Below are 22,622 nucleotides of genomic sequence, written 5' to 3' on the forward strand. Positions count from 1 at the left end.
TGTGGATCACTTGAGGTCAGGAGTTTGAGACCAGCCTGACCAACATGGTGAAATGCCACCTCTATTAAAAATACAAAATTAGCTGGGCATGGTGGCGCATGCCTGTAATCCTAGCTACTTGGGAGGCTGAGGCAGGAGAATCACTTGAACCAGGGAGGTGGAGGTTGTAGTGAGCTGAAATTGTGCCATTGAACTCCAGCCTGGACAATAGGAACAAAACTCTGTCTCAAAAAACAACAACAACAACAACAGCAACAAACATAAAACTAACCATTCGAAAGTGGACAATTCCGTGGCATTTTATATGTTCACAATATTGTGCAACCACCACCTCTGCCTATTTGCAAATCATTTCCATCACCTTAAAAAATAACCCCATACGTATCAAGCAGTTGTTCCTCAATCTTTCCTCTCCCCAGCCCCTGGCAACTACTAACTTGCTTTCTGTCTCCATGGATTCACCTCTTCTGGACATGTTATATAAATGGAATCCCAGCCGGGCATGGTGGCTCATGCCTATAACCCCAGCACTTTGGGAGGCTGAGGTGGGAGGATGACCTGAGGTCAGGAGTTTGAGACCAGCCTGGCCAACATGGAGTGGAGTGGCCCCGTCTCCACTAAAAATACAAAAATTAGCCAGGCATGGTGGCACACCCCTGTAATCAGAGCTACTCAGGAGGCTGAGGAAGGAGAATCGCTTGAACCCGGGAGGTGGAGGTTGCACTGAGCCAAGATCGTGCCACTGCACACCAGCCTGGGTGACAGAGCAAGACTCCATCTCAAAATAAATAAATAAACAAATAAATTGAATCCTATAGTATGTGACCTTTGTGCATGGCTTCTTTCACTTAGCATTATGTTTTTGAGGTTTATCCATATTGTAACATGAATCAGTACTTCATTCCTTTTTATAGCTTAATAATATTCTGTTTTATGTCTATGCCACAATTCCTTTATCCATTCATCTATTGATGGACATCTGGGCTGTTTCTGCCTTTTGGCTATTGTGACTAGTGCAGCTATAAACATGTGGGTACATGGATTTTTTCGGTCACCAGTTTTCAATTCTTTTTTTTTTTTTTAAGAAATGGGATCTTGCTATGTTGCCCAGGCTGGAGTGCAGGGGCTATTCACAGGAGCAGTCATCATTGCGCACTCAGCCTCAAACTCCTGGCTTAAGTGATCCTCCTGCCCCAGCCTCCTGCACAACTGGGACTGCAAGCACAGGCTACACGCTCCTGGCTGTTTTCAATTCCTTTGGATATATACCTAGGAGTGGAATTGCTAGAGGGCCATTTGATAATAGAAAGAGCTATAGCTATACTCTGCATGCCTGTTTTTCCCCAACACCATAACACACACATAGGAAGTTAAATAACAATCCCCACAGCTGTGGACCCATCACCAGTTTCATTGAGTAGATATTGAAACTGCTACCTGGCATTTCAATGTCCTCAGGCCATGGAGGGGATGAGCAAGAAGGGAGGCCCCAGTGATTTCTGGAGAGATTGGCACTATCAAGGGAGCTGGGAGAGCTACACCGTGGGAGCTGGAGCAGTACTCATGGATGCCCAGGGGTACCCCTTAGGATGTCTGTACTGCCTGCTTCATGGTCAAGGTTAACAAAGCACTACACATCAACCCCACATGGGCAGCATCACCAAGGACTCAAACTCCTCAGGACTGAAAACGTAGGTCTCTTTCTCAAGCCAAGAATTTCAACCAACTGAGATGCTGGAAAAAGACAAGGAAAGTTTGGAATAGAATGGACAGTTGGCCAATCAGCAGTAGAGCAGACTGATATCTTCAGCAGTATTTCTCTGCATGCTGCTTATGTGTAAGAATTTCCTCCCTTTTACTAGTTTAAATAGAAGTTACAATTTTTTCAAATGAAAAATCTGACTTCTGAGTGGATCACGTACAGAAACCTTCCTCTTTTCTTCAAACATGGATAAATATATTCATTTATTCACTGATGAACAAATAGTTATTATTTGATAAATATGGTTCACTGTGCTGAGGGAATGGCAGGGAACAAAACAGGCAAAGTCCTTGCCCTCATAGACACTGCCTTCTAGAAGAGGGAGGGAGACAGAACACAGTAAGTTGATCATATGTCAGGTAATGATAAGAGCTAAGCAGAACAATGAAAGAGATTGAGGAGACAGAGCTTTAAGAGAGGGTGGTCAGGCAGGGATGTGCACTCATTTGTCTGAGAAACAGCATGGAACCTGTAAGACTGAGTAGAGTGTGTAATGGGGAGGGTGGTAGGAAATGAGATCAGAGAAGTAGTGACGGCCTGTCTCATGCAGGGCCTGTGGCTGTAGTAAGAATTCCACAAAACTAGTAAAACCTGGATGCCAAAACCAAACAAGGGGAAGATAAGAAAGGAAAATCACAAGCCAATCTCAATCACAGACATTATCAAATTCTTAACATAATATTAGCAAACGAAATCCAGAGATCTATTTTTAAAAAATCATTTTGGATTTATCCCAAGAATGCAAGGATGGTTCCAGATGAAAAGATAATCAAATGATATTTACCACTTTAAAAGATTAAGGAAGAAAATCATATGATTGTTTCAATAGTTACAGATAAAGCATTTGATAAATTCAACACTAACTCATGATTTTAAAAAAAAACATAGTAAACTAAGATTAGAAGTGAATAAACCTCCTTAACCTGAGAAAGTATGTACAAAAAACATCCTTACAGAAGAATTGTTGGAAGCATGCCCTATAAAATCAAGAACGTGACAAAGATGTTCACTCTCAGTACTTCCCTTCAACATTTTCCTGGAGGCTAGTAAGACAAGAGAAGACATAAAGATTGATGCACTGGGCCGGGCGCGGTGGCTCACGCCTGTAATCCCAGCACTTTGGGAGGCCAAGGTGGGCAGATCACGAGGTCAGGAGATCGAGACCATCCTGGCTAACACGGTGAAACCCTGTCTCTACTAAAAAATACAAAAAAAAAAATTAGCCGGGCAAGGTGGCGGGCGCCTGTAGTCCCAGCTACGCGGGAGGCTGAGGCAGGAGAATGGCGTGAACCCCGGGGGACGGAGCCTGCAGTGAGCCAAGATCGCGCCACTGCACTCCAGCCTGGGTGAAAGAGTGAGACTCCTTCTCAAAAAAAAAAAAAAAAAAAAAAGATTGATGCACTGAATGGATATGTCTGTGTCTGTATCAGCTTGGCATCATCACCACTTCCTCCTACAGTCTTCTCTGAATTGTGTAAGGTAGAAGCCTGAAACTGCCTTTCTCAGAATCCCCTTCTCTGTATTACTCTGCGTTAAAGTTTGCAGTCCCATGAAATCTGATTGGTAGAGGAAGAGTTGAGGCTATCAGTCTCCAAATAAGGATGTAACCAGGTGTTGGGGCAGACCTGATATGCCCAGTGAATACTTGAGAACCACCTGCTTCATTGCTGCATGCTTAGACAGCTGATGGACGCTTCTCAGAGATTCTTAGGATTGCAGCTGTTTCCTGTTAAGAACCACCAATTTGGTGCATTGCAGTAATCTAATTGTACATCCAGTTTGGCATACAATAAGGACAAAAAGAATAGAACAAAATTTTTAAATATTGGTTTTGTTCTTGTGAAACTATTATATGTATTTTGTAGAATGAAACAAATATGTAATTATGCTAATGTCATTAGAAACCAGATTTTCAATGTGAGAGAAAAAGAGATCCAAATACAAACGAAAGAATAAAACCCTGTGATCTTAAATTTAAAATGGAAATTTGAGTACCCTATGATGATTTTTCTCTTTAAAAATTAATTTTTTAGGAAATATAAATGAAAAAATATCTAGAAGTGAAGTCACCTAGAAATAGAATGATCAACCCAGTATCACGTAGTACCCTTAAATATCCATCAGGGAAATGCAAATCAAACCACAATGAAATATCGTTTCACAGCCACTAAGATGATTATAGTAAAAAAGACAAATATAGCAAGCATTGGTGAGGATGTTGAAAAATTAGAACCCTCTTACACTGACATGGTACAGTCATTTGGAAACAGTCTTCAGTTCCTCAAAAGCTTAAACATAGAGTTACCAAATGACCTAGCAATTCTACTCCTTATATATACTTGCGCCAAATGAATCACATGTCCACAAAAACTTGCACACAAATGTTCATAGCAGCATTATTTATAATAGCCCAAACTGGAAACTACCCCAGTATCCATCAACTGATAACTGAGTGAGTAAAGTTGGTTGTGATGATAGGTTGTACAACTGTATTAGTCCGTTTTCACACTGCTGATAAAGACATACCTGAGACGGGGTAACTTATTTAAAAAAAGAGGTTTAATTGACTCAAAATTCAACATAGCTGGGGAGGCCTCACAATCATGGCAGAAGGTGAGGAGGAGCAAAGCTACATCTCACATGGTGGCAGGCAAAGAGAATCAGAGCCAAGCTAAAAGATGGTTTTAAACCATCAGATCTCATGAAACTTATTCACTACCACAAGAACAGTATGGGGAAAACTGCCCCTATGATTCAATTATCTCCTACTGGGTCCCTCCCACAATACGTGAGAATTTTGGGAGCTACAATTCAAGATGAGATTTGAGTGTGGACAGCCAAACCATATCAACAACTCTGTGAATATATTAGAAGCCATTGAATTATACACTTTAAATGGATGAGTTGTATAGGGTTTGAAATATATCTCAATGAAGCTGTTAAAAATAATACAATATTTTAAAACTGATTATTAATGAAAGCACAGAAAAATACCAAGACTTAGGGTACAGCAATAGTTAAGGGAAATATTTATAGCACTAAGAATATTTTTAGAACCATAAGAAAGATGAAATAAATGAACTCATGTCAATTCAAAAAGATAGAAAAAGAACAACAGAGTTTAGGCAAAAAAAAATGGATGGAAAGAAATATTAAAGATAAAAACAAAAAAATGAGAAAAGGAAACAAAAGTAAAATAGAAACGACAGAATGAGTCTTAGAAAATAAAAATAATGCTAATAAAATAAATCCCCACTAAGGCTGATAAATAAAGAAAAATGAACAAATAGACATTAGGAATAGAAAAATATAATGTAACCACATATGCAGCAGAAACAAGAAAATCACAAGGGAATCTGTGGCACAATTTTATGTTTATTCTGAAATTGGCTGAATTTTAAAATAGAAAAACTGAATAAAACAATTAGCATTAAAGAAATTGATTTGACAATCAAATATACCTGCCCTCAAGCCACCTCCCCAAAAAGACACTAGTCTTAGCTGATTTCAGTAGGGAATTTCATCAAATCTTTAAGGAAAAGATCATTGCTATCTTATATAAGCTTCCCAGACAACAGAAAAGGACAGTAGGCCACTGAGTTTAGATAGTGTAGAATTAACACCAAAATGAAACAAGGACAGTACAAGAGACAGAAACTATAGGTTATCTCACTTATAATGTAGATTAAAATTCCTGAATAAATATTAGCAAATTGAATCCAACCAGAGTATTTTTTTTTAATGAGCACAACTAATTTTGATGTTTCCCAGGAAAGTGAGAATGTCAGAAATATCCATCAGGAGAACTTTACAACATTTATAGATCAATAAGAAATAAAATGACACATTTTATTCTATAAATTCAACACCTCTTATCTAAAAGAAAAACTCTTAGGAAGCTAGAAATGGAAGAGAACTTCCTTAATCTGATGAAGGGTTTTCACCAAAAACCTAAAGCAATCATATCACATCTTTCTGGATTATCCCTGTTAAAACCAAGAAAAGGCAAGCAGGGCAGCCATCACCACCCCAGTCAACTTTACACAGAAAATACTAGCGAATGCAGTAAGCAATAAATAAACAAAATGCATAAGGTTTGGAAAGGAAGTGAAAATTTTATTATTTTTAGGCATAGAAAATGCATAGATGGGTGGCGCACGGAGGCTTATGCCTGTAATCCCAGCATTTTGAGAGGTCGAGGCAGGTGGATCACCGGAGGTCAGGAGTTTGAGACCAGCCTGACCAACATGGTGAAACCCCATCTCTACTAAAAATACCAAAAAATTCACCAGGTGTGGTGGCATGTGCCTGTAACCCCAGCTACTCAGGAGGCTGAGGCAGGAGAATCACTTGAACTGGGAGGCAGAGGTTGCAGTGAGCCAAGATCGAACCATTGCACTCCAGCCTGGGCAACAAGAGCAAAACTCCGTCTCAAATAAATAAATAAATAAATAAAATAAAATAAGAAAAAAGAACAAAGAAAATGCATAGATATCAACAGAAAATCTGTTAGAACTAACAAAAGGATTCAGCAAGGCTACTGATTACAAGATCAACATGCAAAATTCAATAACTTTCGAATGTGAACAATAACAAATGGGAAAAAATTGGACAAAAAAAAGCCAACTCACAATAGCAGCAAAAACTATGAAGGACCTAAAGCATAGACATTACATACCATTTTTAAGAGCTTTATGGGAAAAAATATAGTTTTATTAAAGGATATAAAAGAAGATCTGAATAATGGGTAAGAGGTCTCAAAAGCATAAACATGTCAATTCTGCCCAAATTATCTGTAAATTTAAGTAAATTCCAAACAAAATCCCAGCAGAACTTTTCATTTGTAACGTGATTCTAAAATTTATATGGAAAAGTGAATTATCATTTCCAAGATAATTTTGAAAAATAAGAACAATGGGTGAGCAGGAGCGGTTGGCCTGCAGATTCTGAAACATTCTAGATAGTTATAGAAATTAAAATACAGCTGCCTGGGCAGAGGAAGAGGCAGTGGACAGAACAGAGAGCCTGGTGCAAATCCATGTTCATGCAGGATTCACATGTAGGGGCTACGTGGGATGTGGAATATGATAGCGGTGGCACTAGAGATCAGCAGGGAAAGATGAGCTTGTGCCATCAATGATGATGGAAGCATTGGCTTTTCATAAAAAAACTATAACTAGACTCCTACACTAATTATACAAAAATTAATTCCAGAAGAATTAAAGACCTCAGCACGAAAAATCGCAACTAAACACTACTGAGATGTTAGGCCTCAACCACATCTTGAATGCAAAATTTCATCGAATGTGAATATCATAATTCCATGTATGTAAAATTTTAAAATAAGACTTCTATGTATGTAAAATTTTTAAATAACACAAAGCATAACTAACTGAATGTTGTTCATGAAGATATTTTTTAGTTTAGTTAATTTTTATTTGTTTTATTTTTATGTTTGAAGAATATCTTTATGGACCAAAGTGAATCTGCCAAGCTTTTTAGACCACCTTGTGTGCATTTTAGTTGCTTCCCCAAAGGAGAATCTGAATCGGTGCCTTCCCTGACTCTTTCCCAGCCAAAACGCGGGCACGTGACCAGGCCTGCCAATCACACACGGGGGCCTCGGGCAGCGGGAGGGAGCTGGCTGGCTGCGCGTCTCCGGGAGCCGCTGTCATTTCAGCGGCGCATTCTGGGCAAAGGCGGTGTGGTCCTGGGGTGGGCAGCAGATTCCGGAAAGGGTCAGTTGGTTCTGGGAGTGTCCCTTTCATTGTCTCAGGCCTCTTTTCCCATCTGTCCCAAACGTTGTGTGAACTCCCTTCTGTCTCTCCTGTTCTTTTCTGCTTAAACTGGTCAGACCGGATTCTACTGCTTACAAAAGACAACTGTAACTGACAGGCAACCCTGCAGAACAGAAAACATCTTTATAACAAAACATACCCCATCAACGTTAGAGAGGAAAAAACAGGCCTCGAGAAGGTATTTGCAGCATCTGTAACAAAGGAATTAATAAAGATATAACTATATTCAACTTATCAGAGAATTTATCTTTAATGGAGAAAGAACTCGGATAAAGAACAGAAGCACGCCCATAGGAAAGTGGAGGGAAGGAGAACAGGAAGTCCTCAGAATCAGAAATCCAAAGGTCTTTATTATATATATTTGTTCTTATTTTTACAATTTACATAAGTAGAATTATGGCATTCATATCCCATACATTCTTTCATACAAGATAAGCGTACATGAGACCTCAACCACATCTTGAGTGTAAAACTTCATGAAATGTGAACATCATAATTCTACTTATGTAAACATTTTAAATAAGAAAAAGTATAACTGTATGTTTTTTATGAAGATTTTTTTTTTTTTTTTTGAGACGGAGTCTCGCTCTGTCGCCCAGCCTGGAGTGCAGTGGCGCGATCTCGGCTCACTGCAACCTCCACCTCCCGGGTTCACGCCAGTCTCCTGCCTCAGCCTCCCGAGTAGCTGGGACTACAGGCACCTGCCACCACGCCCGGCTAATTTTTTGTATTTTTAGTAGAGACGGGGGTTTCACCATGTTAGCCAGGATGGTCTCGATCTCCTGATCTCGTGATCTGCCCGCGTCGGCCTCCCAAAGTGCTGGGATTACAGGCGTGAGCCACTGCGCCCGGCCCCTGAAGATGTTTTTAAACTATTTTTTAAAGTTTGAAGCTGGAAGCACAAACCGCTAAATATGATAGTGCTGCCTTCCCAGCGTAGAGGGCTCAGCAGCCAAGCATCACAATCAAAGGGCTTCTGAGATTTAGTTGTATTTAATTCTGGGGGGCTGGAGAGATAAAGTGTTCACAGTTATTAATGGTCTAATATGGATTCTTTCACTCCATTTCCTACACTTAATTACATGAGAGAAATAATGGTATATTCTATGTGTAAAAATGACAGAGGGAAACTTCATCATAGAGTCCGGAAAAATAAGCTTTTGAAAAAACAAGTACATTTCTGTGGCTTTATTCTCAACTCAATTTTTAATTATGCATGCAATTTACTCCCATGAAATAAAGATAAAAGACCATAATGAGTCATTTATAATAATTTTAGGTCTTAAAAAAAAACCAGTGGAGTTTTTCCTTCTGGCATGCCATGTTCTTCACAATGATCCTGTACCTCTGTGTAGCCATGACAGCAAGCCTCCAAAATCACAACTGTGACATGCACCTGTCATTCACAGGCCAAGCCACAGGATGCCACTGTTTCATTTTTGCTATAATAGACTTTTACTTAACCTAAGGTGAATGAAGAAAGAAAAAAAGAAAACTCTATTTTTAATAAACAGACACATGGCAACCATTTAAGATTCAAGATACAACAAACCTTACCTTAATTATTAGTTATGGCTAATTATTAAAATCCCTTTAAGTTGGACTTTGAACATCACATATTGAAGTTGAGATTTCTACGCCAGCCATGTGCAATTGCTACATTTATAGACTCATGACATCTCTTAATATATTACTGACTTAAAATAACATATTCACTAGTATTTAAGCCTCTCTAAAATTGTTTGTTAATGGGTCAATGTATTTTTGAAATCAAAGTGTTGGGTAAATCAAAGTATAGTTTTCCTTTGACTTACCCAAAAATACTTGCATTCTGATTGAACCACAACTGATAGTTATACTTGGCACTTTCCAATTTCTTTTGTTTGTTTGTTTGTTTGTTTGTTTGTTTTTGTGATGGAGTTTCACTCTTGTTGCCCAGGCTGGAGTGCAATGGCACTATCTCGGCTCACTGCAACCTCCGCCTCCTGGGTTCAAGCGATTCTCCTGGCTCAGCTTCCGAAGTAACTGGGATTACAGGTACCCGCCACCATGCCTGGCTAAATTTTTTTGTATTTTTAGAAGAGACGGGGTTTCACCAGTTGGCCAGGCTCATCTCAAACTCCTGACCTCAGGTGATCCGCCTGCCTTGGTCTCCCAAAGTGCTGGAATTACAGGCGGCACTTTCCAATTTCTTTCTGACCGTGTCCCATACTTTCTAGCAAGTAAGTAAAGGTTTATAAATTAACAATTACAGGTCCCCAAAAAGCTGCTATTTAAAGGAGAACATTACTTTTGTCCTATGAGTAAATAAAATGTATAGGAAGATGTTCCCAAAATATAACATATTTCTATTAAAAAGTGACCATATTTATGAATGACTGGTCTAGGTATACAGGAAATAAATAAATTGTAGTCTCTCAAAGAGACTGCAGCCTAATTAAGCACATCCCTTTCCTCTGCCAACTCAGTCAGCTTCTGTCTTCTGCAGATTTTCATAGCTCTTTGAATATGTGTTTAGTTATAACCTGCAGAAATTGTTCATTTGTTTATTCATTTCCTTATTCAACAAATACTAGGTGCAGAGAGCAAGACCAACATGACCTGTCCTTGGAGGTTACGGTCTAATAAATGCATAGCAATTACTGCTTACTCGTCTTTCTCTTCTATAGGACTGTGCGCTATTCAGTATCCCCAGAATGCCGGGCAGAGCAGACTGCAAAGAAATGTTGTTTTGGTGAATGATGTGCCGGGATGAGGTGGAGGCAGGAAGGCCAGAAATGAGAACAGTCGTCCAGCCAAGTGGTGCTGGGAGCTCAAGACGGAGTGGCAGAGTGGTGTTGGGAAAGAAGGGACATTTAAACAAGATGGAAGAGCAAGAGGACTTGATGCTCCCGCAAGCAGTCCAAGAAAGGTTAGATTGTGTGTTTGTTTTCCTCACTAAACCCACAAGATTTATATGTTGAAATTCTAACCCCTAAGGCAATAGGAAGTGGGGCCTTTTGCAGGTGATTATGTCAGATGGAATTAGTGCCCTTATAAAAGACACTCCAGAGAGCTGCCTTGCTCCTTCAACCACATGAGGACACAGCAAGGAAGTGCCATCTATGAACCAGAAAGTGGGTTCTCACTAGACACCCAGTCTGCCTGGATCTTGAACCTGCCAGCCTCCAGAACCGTGAGAAATAAATTTCTATTGTTTATAAGCCACCCAGTCTATTTTGTTATAACAGCCGGAACAGACTGACACCTTGGCACTGGCAATCTTTCTATGTTACAGGATTAACCCAGTGGCAGCCTCATTACTGTGAAATAAGCTGGCTTATTCTGCAGTAGACAGTAATCCAGCAATAAAGGGCAGGCAGTTGAAAAATCAACATGGAGCATTCCTTGGCCCATTCCCTTTGGTGCACTTAGCAAGAACATGAGCAGGCACTGTCACTTTGAGTCACAAGGCATGTGTCCTGGCTCTTCATGTGCCCCCGAGCACAGGTCTTAGAGTTTGGGGCAACTCTTCGGGGGTCAGTGTGACTCATAGGCATGGAGCATGAGCAAAGTGGTGGGCTGAGTGGTTAGAAGGTAATAAATTCTTAAACTTAACTAAAATAACCCAAGTCTTAATTCAGGATATTGGTTGCCTAAGCAACAGAGAGGTTAAAGCAGCAATAAATTATGGCTAGTCTTATCAAAATAGAGCTCCTACAGGTTTACAACAGGGCCCTGGCACCCTGGTTGTTGGCTGTCAAACACAATTGAGTATGGAGAAATGATCAAGTCCGTATCAAAGGAAAACAGAAAACCACGACCCAGGTACAAGGTCCAGAAACACTGAGGTCCTAATCTCAGACAGTGTGGAAAGCAGAAGACCCGCCTCTGAATCCCCGCCCTGGCCTTCACTCCCAGTGCGGCCTCGCTGGGCTGCCCGCCTTATCTCTGTGAACCTCAGACTGTCCTCTCTAAAGAGAGATGTTGTAAGGCTCCCATGAACTCACAGTCATGGAAACACTCAAAAAAACAGCGAGATGCTTTGCAAAAAAAGGTACTGCCATCTCTAAAAGATGAAAAACAACGTTAGTTGAGTAAGAGTAACAATAAAGCTATCATATTCTAACAAGAAATACCTATCAGCCAGCAGTTCAGATGAGTGAAATTATCTGAACAAAGAAACCATGTCTATAACAACTTTTAAAAATCATTTTTTGTGAACACTCATACTTGACCTTCAGAGACACTGGAGTTCTGGCTGAGTTAAACATTTTTGCAAGGTCCTATGTGAAGACTTACAGTGGTATAGTCATCCTTCTTAGTCTTATACCAATGTCTGATTAATTTTTCTAGCACACCACACCACCTCTGTCCAAATGTCTCTGTTACTCATTCAGTGCCTTGCTTACCCTGTGTTATTTTGTACATTCTCTCTCTTTCAATCTCTCTCTCTCTCTCTCTCTGCCTTTGGTCCCACATAGGAGTTCCCCTCTCCAGCCAGACTGATTTTTCTGCCCCATATGCAATCTTCATTGTCCTTTTCTCCTTGAAGACCCAGGTCAGAGCATCAGCCACCCAGTGATGTCTACCTCATGTATGCTACACTCACCAAAGGAAGTGTTGTGCTCTTGTTACCTTGCTCTTCATGTTACCTTGCTCTTTGTGTTACCTTGTTCTTTGTGCCTTCAAGTAGACTTCAAGGTTTCTGAGAAAGGACCAGGAGGGACCTCGCTTACTGCTCTTCAGTCCACGCTACCTGGGACTCAACTTTGTGTAGGTGGGCAGGAGTTGTCTGAAGACGGGGAGGAGGGCAAGAAAACATAAATGACTGTGAGCTCTTATATCTTTGAGAGGCCCCACAGAGCTTCACACAGTGCTGCTCCCCAAACAGTCCTAGAAGAAGGGGCCACTTTCTTTCATCTGGAGGAACTTAGGAACATACAAGTATAGGGTATTTACCAAGTGTGGAGTGAGCACTGGGCTGCCGATGGGGATCCTAAGTCGGATGAAGAGGGAAGCTGGTGTGGCTGCCTTCTCTTCCCTTCTGCAATCCTGACGGACATGGAGGACAGAGACAGGTGTGGAGAAGACCCACATCTACAGGTGTAAGCTCCATTGAAAGGGAGACATGGCACAGAGGAATATATGCCATCCGAATGACATATTCAGTCAGCTGAATATCTGAAGAGACATATATTTGAATGACTGATTTTGTTCTTCCTCCTATCCCAATGCAATGAGAATTCAAAGAACAACACATATAACCTCTGTGTTCCACCAGCAAGTCCACACACAGCACACGCCACATGTGGAGGGCTTTTAGACAGAAGGAAATGTGACTTCTTGTCCTTCCTGCATTTTGCCTTTGTGAATTATGCATTCATCTCTGCCTCCCAGGGCACCATTGATAGAAGTCAAATCCAAATTAATAATCCTCAAGGCTGAATATTCTCATTTGCCAACGTTTTATTTTTATACAGGTATAATAAAAACAGTAAAATGCACAGATCTTAAGTGTTTAGTCTAATGAGTTTTGACAATTATATGCCATGTAACCACCACTTCAATCAAAACATAGAACATTTCCATCATTCTGGGAAATTTCCTTCTGCTCCCTCTCAGGCGATCCCACTCTCACCCTGCAGAGCAATCTCTCTGATTTACATCACCACAGTGAAGTTTTGCCTATTTTTGCATTTCATATAAAAGGAATCATATAATTTGCATTCTTTTGGTTCTGGCTTTTTGAGTTCAGCATAATGTTCATCCACATTGTTGCATGAATCAGTAGTTTTTTTTATTATTACTGAGCAGAATTCCATTGTATGAATGTGTCACAATTTACCTGATTGCCTATTGATAAACATTAGGGTTATCTCCAATTTTGTCTATTATGAAAAGAGCTCTTGTTGTGGTCATGTACAAATCCTTACGTGTACGTGTGTTTTCCGTTATCTTGGGTAAATATGTAGTGTATTAGTTTGTTTTCATGCTGCTAATAAAGACATACCTGAGACTGGGTAATTTATAAAGGAAAGAGGTTTAATTTACTCACAGTTCAGCATGGCTAGAGAGGTCTCGGGAAATTTATAATCATGGGAAAAGGGGAAGCAAACACTTTCTTCTCCACATGATGGCAGCAAGGAGAAGTGCCACGCAAAAGGGGGGAAGCCCCTTATAAAACCATCCAATCTCGTGAGAACTCATTCACTATCACGAGAACAGCATTAGGGTAACAGCCTCCATGATTAAATTACCTCCCACCAGGTCCCTCCCACGACACGTGGGGATTACGCGAATTACAATTCAAGGTGAGATTTGGGTGGGGATACAGCCAAACCATATCACACAGGAATGGAATATCTGCATCATAAGGTTAAACATATGTTTAACTTTATATAAAACTGTCAACTACAGTAGTCCCCCAAAACCGTTGTATCATTTCACATTCCCACCAGCAATAAATGAGAATTCCGGTTGCTCTGGATTCTTCCCAAAATTTGGTGTTGTCGGTTTGGCAGGGGGAGGGTTGTTTTGTCCTGTTGTGCTCCTTGCTTTAAGTTCTTCTAGTAGGTGTGACGTGGTGACTCACTGTGGTTTCGACTTACATGATGATTGATGATGAGATGCTGAGCACCTTTTCGTGTCTTACTGCCATTAATATATCTTCTTTTATGAAGCATCTGTTCAAGTCTTTTGCTCATTTTTTAAAGTTTTAAAAATTGTTTTATTTTTTATTTGAGACAGAATCTCACTCTGTCGCCCAGGCTGAAGTGCTGTGGTGCAATCATAGCTCACTGCAGCCTCGAACTCCTGGGTTGAAGCTATCCTCCCACCTCTGCCTCCCAAGTATCTGGGACAACAGGCACACGCCACCATGCCCAGCTAATTTTTAAATTTTTATTTTGTAGAGACAGGATTTCAACATATTGTCCAAGCTGGTGTCAAACTCCTGGACTCAAGCAAATCCTCCTGCCTCAGCTTTTGCCCATTTTAAAATGGGACTGTTCATCTCTTTATTGTTGATTTGTAAAAGTCCTATGTATTCTGGAGTAAAGTCTTTTGTCAAATATATATGCCGCAAATGTTTTTCCCAATCTGTCCAGGCTTATCTGTTGATTTTCTTACCAGCATTTTTTGATAAGCAGAAAACCTCAATTTTAATAAAGTCTAAGTTATCTATTTTTTTACTTGATGGTTAACAGTTTTGGGATTCTGTACAAGAAATCATTGTCCACCACAGGATCTTGAAGATAAAGTCCTATATTTTTTCCAGAAGCTTATGATTCTGGATCTTATATTTAAATCTATAATTCAGCTCAAATTAATTTTTATGCATGGAATGACGTGGAAGTTGAAGATCACTTTTTCCCATATGAATATCCAATTTTTTCAACAAAATTTGTTAAAAAGACTTTCCTTTCCCCGTTGGGCTGCCTTGGCATCTTGGTAAAACATCAACGGGTTATATATGGATGGGTCTATTTCTAAAGTTACTAATCTTTTATTTTTAAGCAACACATTCACCTGGAGAGTGGGCCCTCGAGACTCCTCAACTTCAGTCCTGTCTTTAAAGGGACTGGCAGAGAACCCTTGATTTTTTAGAGAATAAAGCCTACATGTATTAAATTATAGTACTTAGTACATAGTACAAGGAGCAATATTTTCAGGCCCCGTACATAAACAATATGGAAGCCCCACAAACTAAATGAATGACACATTGATTTCATTTTCTTGAATTAAAATTCAATCTACCTTTAAGGTTTCATACTTCCATGCTGATAGGAAAATGAATCTAAGATTTTCCTTAAATTTTTCCTTCCTTGTGGTTGCAGAAGAATCTTTTGCCAGGAGATTGAAAAATTGCTGGGGTAGGGAAGGGTCAGAAGGAAGAGGGCACCTCTGCTTTCTAGTCCATTAAGGAAACAGCTGATGTCCTTAAAGATCAAGCCTAAATATTCCCTTCAAGGCCGGGTGTGGTGGCTCACGCTTGTAATCCCAGCACTTTGGGAGGCCGAGGCAGCCAGAACTCTTGAGCCTAGGAGTTCGAGACCAGCCTGGGTAAAATGGCAAAACCTCGTCTCTCCAAAAAAAAAAAAAAAATTAGCCAGGCATGGTGGCATGTGCCTGTAGTCCCAGCTACTCAGGAGGCTGAGGTGGGAGGATTGCTTGAGCCAGGGAGGTCAAGGCTGCAGTGAGCAGTGATTGTGCCACTGCACTCCAGCCTAGGCAACAGAGTGAAGTGAGGCCCTATCTAAAAATTAGATATAAATAAATAAATATTCCTTTCAGTTGGAGTGAGATAGAAGTCGAGGTTCATCTTTTATGGGAATCCAGTTGTTTTAGGTTCTGTGCCACATGGAGCACAGGGATCCCTGCATAGGCTGGGAGTCTCCAGGGGCTGACAGGGAGCTTCCCTAGGCTTCCCCGGCAGCTATGCCCCTCAGATGTTATCAGTTTCCATGGAGTACAGCAATGGACATCTGATGTTTTTTTCTGCCCAATACAGCTTCTGGTAACAGACCTTCAATTTCTCTTTGGGAAGCCACCTTCCCCATCCCAGACTATGTTCTCCCAGATCGAGGAAGGTGTTATTCTACCCCCCGTCCTGAAGGAAAGTGATTGATTAAGCCCCAGACCCAAGTTAGGCCAATTTGAAGCAATGAATGAAAGTCAGGCCCTGAGATTCCTCTCTGAGAGGTTTCGTCATTGGACTTCAATTCGGTGGGCTGTGGCCTCCATACTGGGAATATTCTATAGGGACAGAACCTGATGGAGAATGAAGCCAGCCTGTTGGTCAGCACAGGCACAGGAGGGGGAGAAAGGGACCAAGTCCTTCTGAGAAACAGAATTCAGCCATGTCTGAGCCAGGTTCACAGTTGCCTAAGTCATTAAATTCTCTTTAACCTTCAGCTCCCCGAAGTTGGGTTCTGCAAGAAGAGTCCTGACTAATATTTCACAACTTGGGCAGCCCAACACCCTCAGCCCTTCCCAATCTAGGGAGAGTTCTCTTCCTTTCCTCAGAACTTCTACTTGCATAACTCGTTCCCAGCACCAGCCTGTCAGGAAGAACAGAGCCAGGAAGGGCGCTGCCTAAGAGTGCTCACTTTTTCACCTGCCATGCTGCCTTCCTGCTTGGAATGGGTAAGGAAAAGTCACGGTGAACACAAACACAAGATCTCCGCACAAACACGAGATCTCAGGACAAACACAACACAACATCTCAGCACAAACACGAGATCTCAGGACAAACACAAGATCTCAGCACAAACACAAGATCTCAGTGCAGCCAGCTGCCACTGGACCTTCTCCTCTCCTGCTTTCTTAGAATTGATCAATTTTCTCCCGTATCCATTTGCTCCCCTTTTCATTTTTTTTTTTTTTTTTTTTTTTTGAGACTGAATCTCACTCTGTCACCCAGGCTGGAGTGCAGTGGCACAACCTCAGCTCACTGCAACCTCTGCCTCCCGGGTTCAACCAATTCTCCTGCCTCAGCTTCTAGAGTAGCTGGGACTACAGGTGCGCACCACCATGCCCGGCTAATTTTTGTATTTTTAGTACAGATGGGGTTTCACCATGTTGGCTAGGCTGGTCTCGAACTCCGGGCCTCAAAGTGATCCGCCCGCCTCAGCCTCCCAAAGTGCTGTAATTACAGGCATAAGCCACCATGCCCGGCCTGGATTGCCTTGTTTTTAAGCCAATTTAATGCATGGATCACTTACCTTGTGTCCAGTACGCCTGGAATTATAAAACAGTCTCTTCCCCTTGGAAGGCTCAGGTGTAATAAACAAGAATTTGAAACCAGGAGAGAGGGACTGAGGGAATGTGGATTCAGGGGAAAAAAAAGCAGGAAAAGAGTCAACATTTCTAATTTGGAGAAACTGATGACACCATGAGAGAGCCCCTCAGGGAAGAGGAGGGCTGGAGAATCCCTAAAGAGAAGCTTAGATAACACGGGGGAATCAGATGGCAGGATCTGCACGCTTAGGACTCTGAAGGAGACTTGAGAGTCCATTAAATTATAGAATGTTTTTGTTAAATAATGCCTGAGGGATGATCTGATCTGACATGGATAGCTCCTTTTATTTCTTTCAAGTAAAATTAAATCCAACTGTAAGCCCCAATTTCACCATTAACAAATGAGATAACAAAGTCAATAGTTCCCACAATATGCTGGGGTTAGGGACTCCCGCAATGTCCTTCCGGGTCTGCCAGCCAGAGAAACTCGGCTCTTACCTGCTTTATTAGTTGTAATTAGTCATATAATTTTTTAAAAAGCAAACATATAAATAAGTTTGGACACCCAAGGATGAGATGATCTCGCATTTCCCTTGCAGTGCTAACATTTTTTCCTTCTCCTGAGCCCAATCTACTCCTCCACCTGAGTGACTTTGATTTGCGAATCACGTGTGTCACGCTCCCTCTCTGGGTTCCCTACCTGTTGTTCACCAGGACTCAGAAACCAGATTTCTAACAAACTTGGATTTGTTAAATAGAGCTAAGTGCTACTGAGAAAAATAAAGCAGGACAGGCCAGGGGCGGTGGCTCACACCCATAATCTCAATACTTCGGGAGGTACAGGCGGGAAGATGGCTCGAGCCTGGGGGTTCCAGACCAGCCTGGGGAACAGAGTGAGACCCTGTCTCTACAAAAAATAAACAAAACTAGCCAGGTGTGGAAGCGTGAGTCTATAGACCCAGCTACTTGGGAGGCTGAGGCAGGAGGATCACTTGAGCCCAAGAGGTCAAGGCTGCAGTGATCCATGATTGCCAATGCACTCCAGCCTAGGCAACAGAGTGAAACCCTGTCTCAAAAAAAAAAAAAAGAAAAGAAAAGAAAAAAGAAACAAAAGAAAAGGAGAGAAGAGAAAAGCAAGACACAGGAAGGGGCCTGCAGGGTGTGGGTGGTGGTTTTAATGAGGGTGGTCTGGGAGAAGCCTCAGTGAGAACGTGGTGCTGAAACAAAGATCTGGTGGAGGTAAGGATGCAAGACGTGGGGACAGCAAGAGGGAAGCTGTGCAGAGCGAGGCCACAGCAAGGACAAAACCCCAGAGGGGAGAGCCTGGTGCTGCAGCAGAATGGGCAAGAGAAAGTGGTGGAGGTGGAGGTGGAGGCTCAGTGGAGCCCAGGTTATGTAGATGGTGGGTCTGAAACTTGGAGATGTATCAGAACTCCCGCGATTCCCCTCTCCAGAGCTTCTGATTCAGTAGGTCTGGGGTGGAGCCAAGATGTTTGCATTCCTAAGGAATTCCCGGGTGCTGCTGTCGCTGCTGGTCCAAACCCACGCTTTGAGAACTGCTGCTAGACAAACGCCTAGAACGCTCTTTTCCCAGATGGCTACACGAATCTCTCATGTTGCCTTTATGTTTTCATTCAAACATGACCTATACAATGAGGGCTTCCCTGCCTACCTTATCCACCACAATTCCAAACTTCCTCCCCTACTGGACACACTCCATCCTCTGTCCTTCTTTTTTTTTTTTTTTTTTTTAGACAGAGTCTCACTCTGTCACCCAGCTGGAGTGCAGCAGCGTGATCTTGGTTCACTGCAACCTCCGCCTCTGGGGCTCAAGCGATTCTCCTGTCTCAGCCTCCCAAGTAGCTGAGATGATAGGCATGCGCCACCACGCCCAGCTAATTTTTGTATTTTTAGTAGAGAGGGGGTTTCACCACGTTGGCCAGGCTGGTCTCAAACTCCTGGCCTCAAGTGATCTGCCTGCCTTGGTCTTCCGAAGTGCTGGGATTACAGGCGTGAGCCACCGAACCCGGCCAATCCTCTGTCCCTACCTTCACCACACTTCTCACCTGGATGAGATTCCTGGAGTTGTTGTAACAAATGACCACAGACCAGGGAGCTTAAAGCCACAGAAATTTACTCGCTTAAGTGCTAGAGGTCAGAGGTCCAAAATCAAGGTGTTGGCAGAGCTGGTTCCTTCTGAAGACTTGGGGAGAAAGCTCCCATGCTGCTCTCCTAACTGTTGGTGGTCCTGGCACTGCTGGGTGACTCTGGGCTCATAGTTGCATCACTCCCATCTCCACCGCCTCCTTCCCATGGCTGCCTTCCCTCTGTGCCTCCCTGCGTTCTCACATGGCCTTCTTGTCAAGATACCAGTCATTGAATTTAGTGCCTTCTCAAATCCAGTGTGACCTCATCTTGACTAATCACATCTGCAAAAATCCTATTTTCAAACAAGGTCACATTCTGTGATTCTGGGTGGGCATGAATTGAGTGGGGAGTGGGGGAGGGGACAGTATTTAACCCAGTACTTGACCCTTTATCAGGCAATATTTTGAATAGTTCTTGCTTATTTTCTAGGCCCCTTCCTCATGCAAATGTTCTTGCTAAGCTCCATGAAGACAGGGAATTGCCCCCCTTTTGTTCCGTTTTAAAATCATCAGTGATTAGAACAGTGCTTAGCACTTAACAGATTCTCAATGGATAGTTGTTGAATCCGTATATGTATGTGTAATAGAATAAATGGTATTTGGGCTAGGCGCAGTGGCTCATGCCTGCAATTCCAGCACTTTGGGAGGCTGAGGCGGGCGGATCACCTGAAGTCGGGAGTTTGAGACCAGCCTGAGCAACATGGAGAAATCCTGTCTCTACTAAAAACACAAAATTAGCCTGGCGTGGTGGCACATGCCTGTAATCCCAGCTACTCAGGAGGCTGAGGCAGGAGAATCGCTTAAACTGGGGAGGCTGGGGTTGCAGTGAGCCAAGATCATGCCATTGCACTCCAGCCTGGGCAATAAGAGCGAAACTCCATCTCAAAAAAAAAAAAAGAAAAAAAAAGGTATTTGAAGACAAAACATGGCATGAGGGCATCAGGGGAGTGAATGAAGACTGGGACTTCCCAGGACTGAGCTCTAGAGTGTCCCAGCATGGAGAAGTGCAGGAGATGAGGAGGGAGCTGCAGAGGAGAATGAGAAGGGCCACCCTGGGAAGGGGGAGGAGAGCCAGGACATTTGCTATTTTGGAAACTCAAAGTGTTTCTAAGAGGAGAGAGCATTGGCCATGACTTGACGTCAACCGGAATGACGGCTGAGAATTTAGCCACATGGAAGTCATTGGTGACACTGACAAAAGTCATTTTGATGACGTTTTAGAAGTGAAAGCTGGTCAAATGCACAGAAAATCATCTGGTTGGAAACATCAAGAAGATAAGAGTGGTTGTCTTTGGGTGGCCAGAACTGCTGAAGTCATTATTATCTTATTTTTGCTTGACTGTACCTCTTAATGTAATAAATATGCAGCTGCTCTTATAAAAATAAAATAATCTTAAGCCATATATAATAAAACAGAAAAAAGTATCTGGAATTTTTCAGGGTTTACATTTTTTTTCTATTTTACTTTGAATCTGCTTTGCGTATCTGCCAATGTGTTCATGAAATTTTAGAATTAGGCAAAGTTAAAGATTATGAATTACCAGTTCCTATTTTTAAAGTTTTTTTTGCATAATACAAAACACTTTTTATAATTTATTTCACCAATTCCTTAATGTTAGACTTTTGAGTTATTGCCAACTAAAGTCCTATTGTTAGACATTTTTGGTTGCTTCCGATTTGGGCCTAACAAACCGTCAGCAGAATAACTGGATAAAACCAGTAATTGGATGAAACAAACCACCTGAGCCAGAATAATTGGATGAAAATAAATTACAAATAAAGGAGAGAGAGAGAAAAAAGGAGACACAAAACAACTGGAGAAATTCTGGGAAAACATACAAAAATTCTTAAAGAAATAAAATTTTTTAAAAAATAAATCCTTTAGTGCACAAAATTTGTCAATATTTGCAAAAAATACAGTGATTAGAGGTTAACTTTCAATCAAATTACTTTTATTTTTAAAAATTATTGATTATTGGCCAGGCACAGTGGCTCACGCTTGTAATCCCAGCACTTTGGGAGGCCGAGGCGGGTGGATCACGAGGTCAGGAAATCGAGACCATCCTGGCTAACATGGTGAAACCCCGTCTCTACTAAAAATACAAAAAATTAGCCGGGCGAGGTGGCGGGCGCCTGTAGTCCCAGCTACTCGGGAGGCTGAGGCAGGAGAATGGCGTGAACCCCGGGGGGCGGAACCTGCAGTGAGCCGAGATCGCGCCACTGCACTCCAGCCTGGGCGACAGTGAGACTCTGTCTCAAAAAAAAAAAAAAAGAAAAGAAATTATTGATTATTCAACTAAGTTGTTATTCACAAAATCATGTTTATGTTCCTCCCCCTGCCCCCCGGTCCAATGCTTATGTGGCCGCTTGGGGAGTTGGGCTACCATAGTGTGTATGCGTTCGGTGGTATAAACCGAAAGAATGCTTATCTTAACATTTGCAAGACTGCTTTCTAACATCCAGTACTTTTCTCTCAAATCTGGTAGTGGCACTGATCTATGGCTGACATAGTTCACCAGCAACGCAACAAAAGGGCATTACTTCAAGTTCAACATCTGACTGGGTCTCATTCCCAGTCCCGAGGGAGTGAATTCAGCACCTTCTTCTCCACGCTGATCCCCACAGTGGCCTGCACAGAAAGAGGACAGGAAGATGTCCGGGCTCCAGCATCCCAAACTTGTCTGGTACATAACGGAAATGGAGAGCCACTCCAAACATAATTTGTTCCCGCCCACTCCAACCCCATCCTGAAAATAGTAAAACAGCTCTTCATTTTTTTTTTCAAATGCAGATGAGTCACACTAACCACAGGTCCTTGTCAAAGCATTCACCATGTCAGTCTTCACTTCGATCAGCCTCAACCCGTCTGCTTCCAGTCCTCCAAAGCACGATCGATGCTTGTTTCAGACAGAACTAAAAATAAGAGCTAGCAAGATATTTGTTATAAAGCCACGTTAGAATTGTCATTTCCAAGGAAAGCGAATCCACTCCTGGCACTAAAGTTGCTCATCTTGTTCTTTAGCGTTGCAGCATTACATTCATTCCCAGGTAGTAATAAAGCCATCTTCATCTCTTCCGCCAGGGACAAATGTGAGAACCCAGCCCAGGTGAGCTTCTTAGAACACATGCTGTCCTATAAGAAAACTGCAGCCAGTTTTATCTCTCCTTTAGACAGCATATTATTTTTCTTTTATA

Source organism: Nomascus leucogenys, chromosome 4, assembly GCF_006542625.1.
Source record: "Nomascus leucogenys isolate Asia chromosome 4, Asia_NLE_v1, whole genome shotgun sequence".
NCBI lineage: Eukaryota > Metazoa > Chordata > Mammalia > Primates > Hylobatidae > Nomascus > Nomascus leucogenys.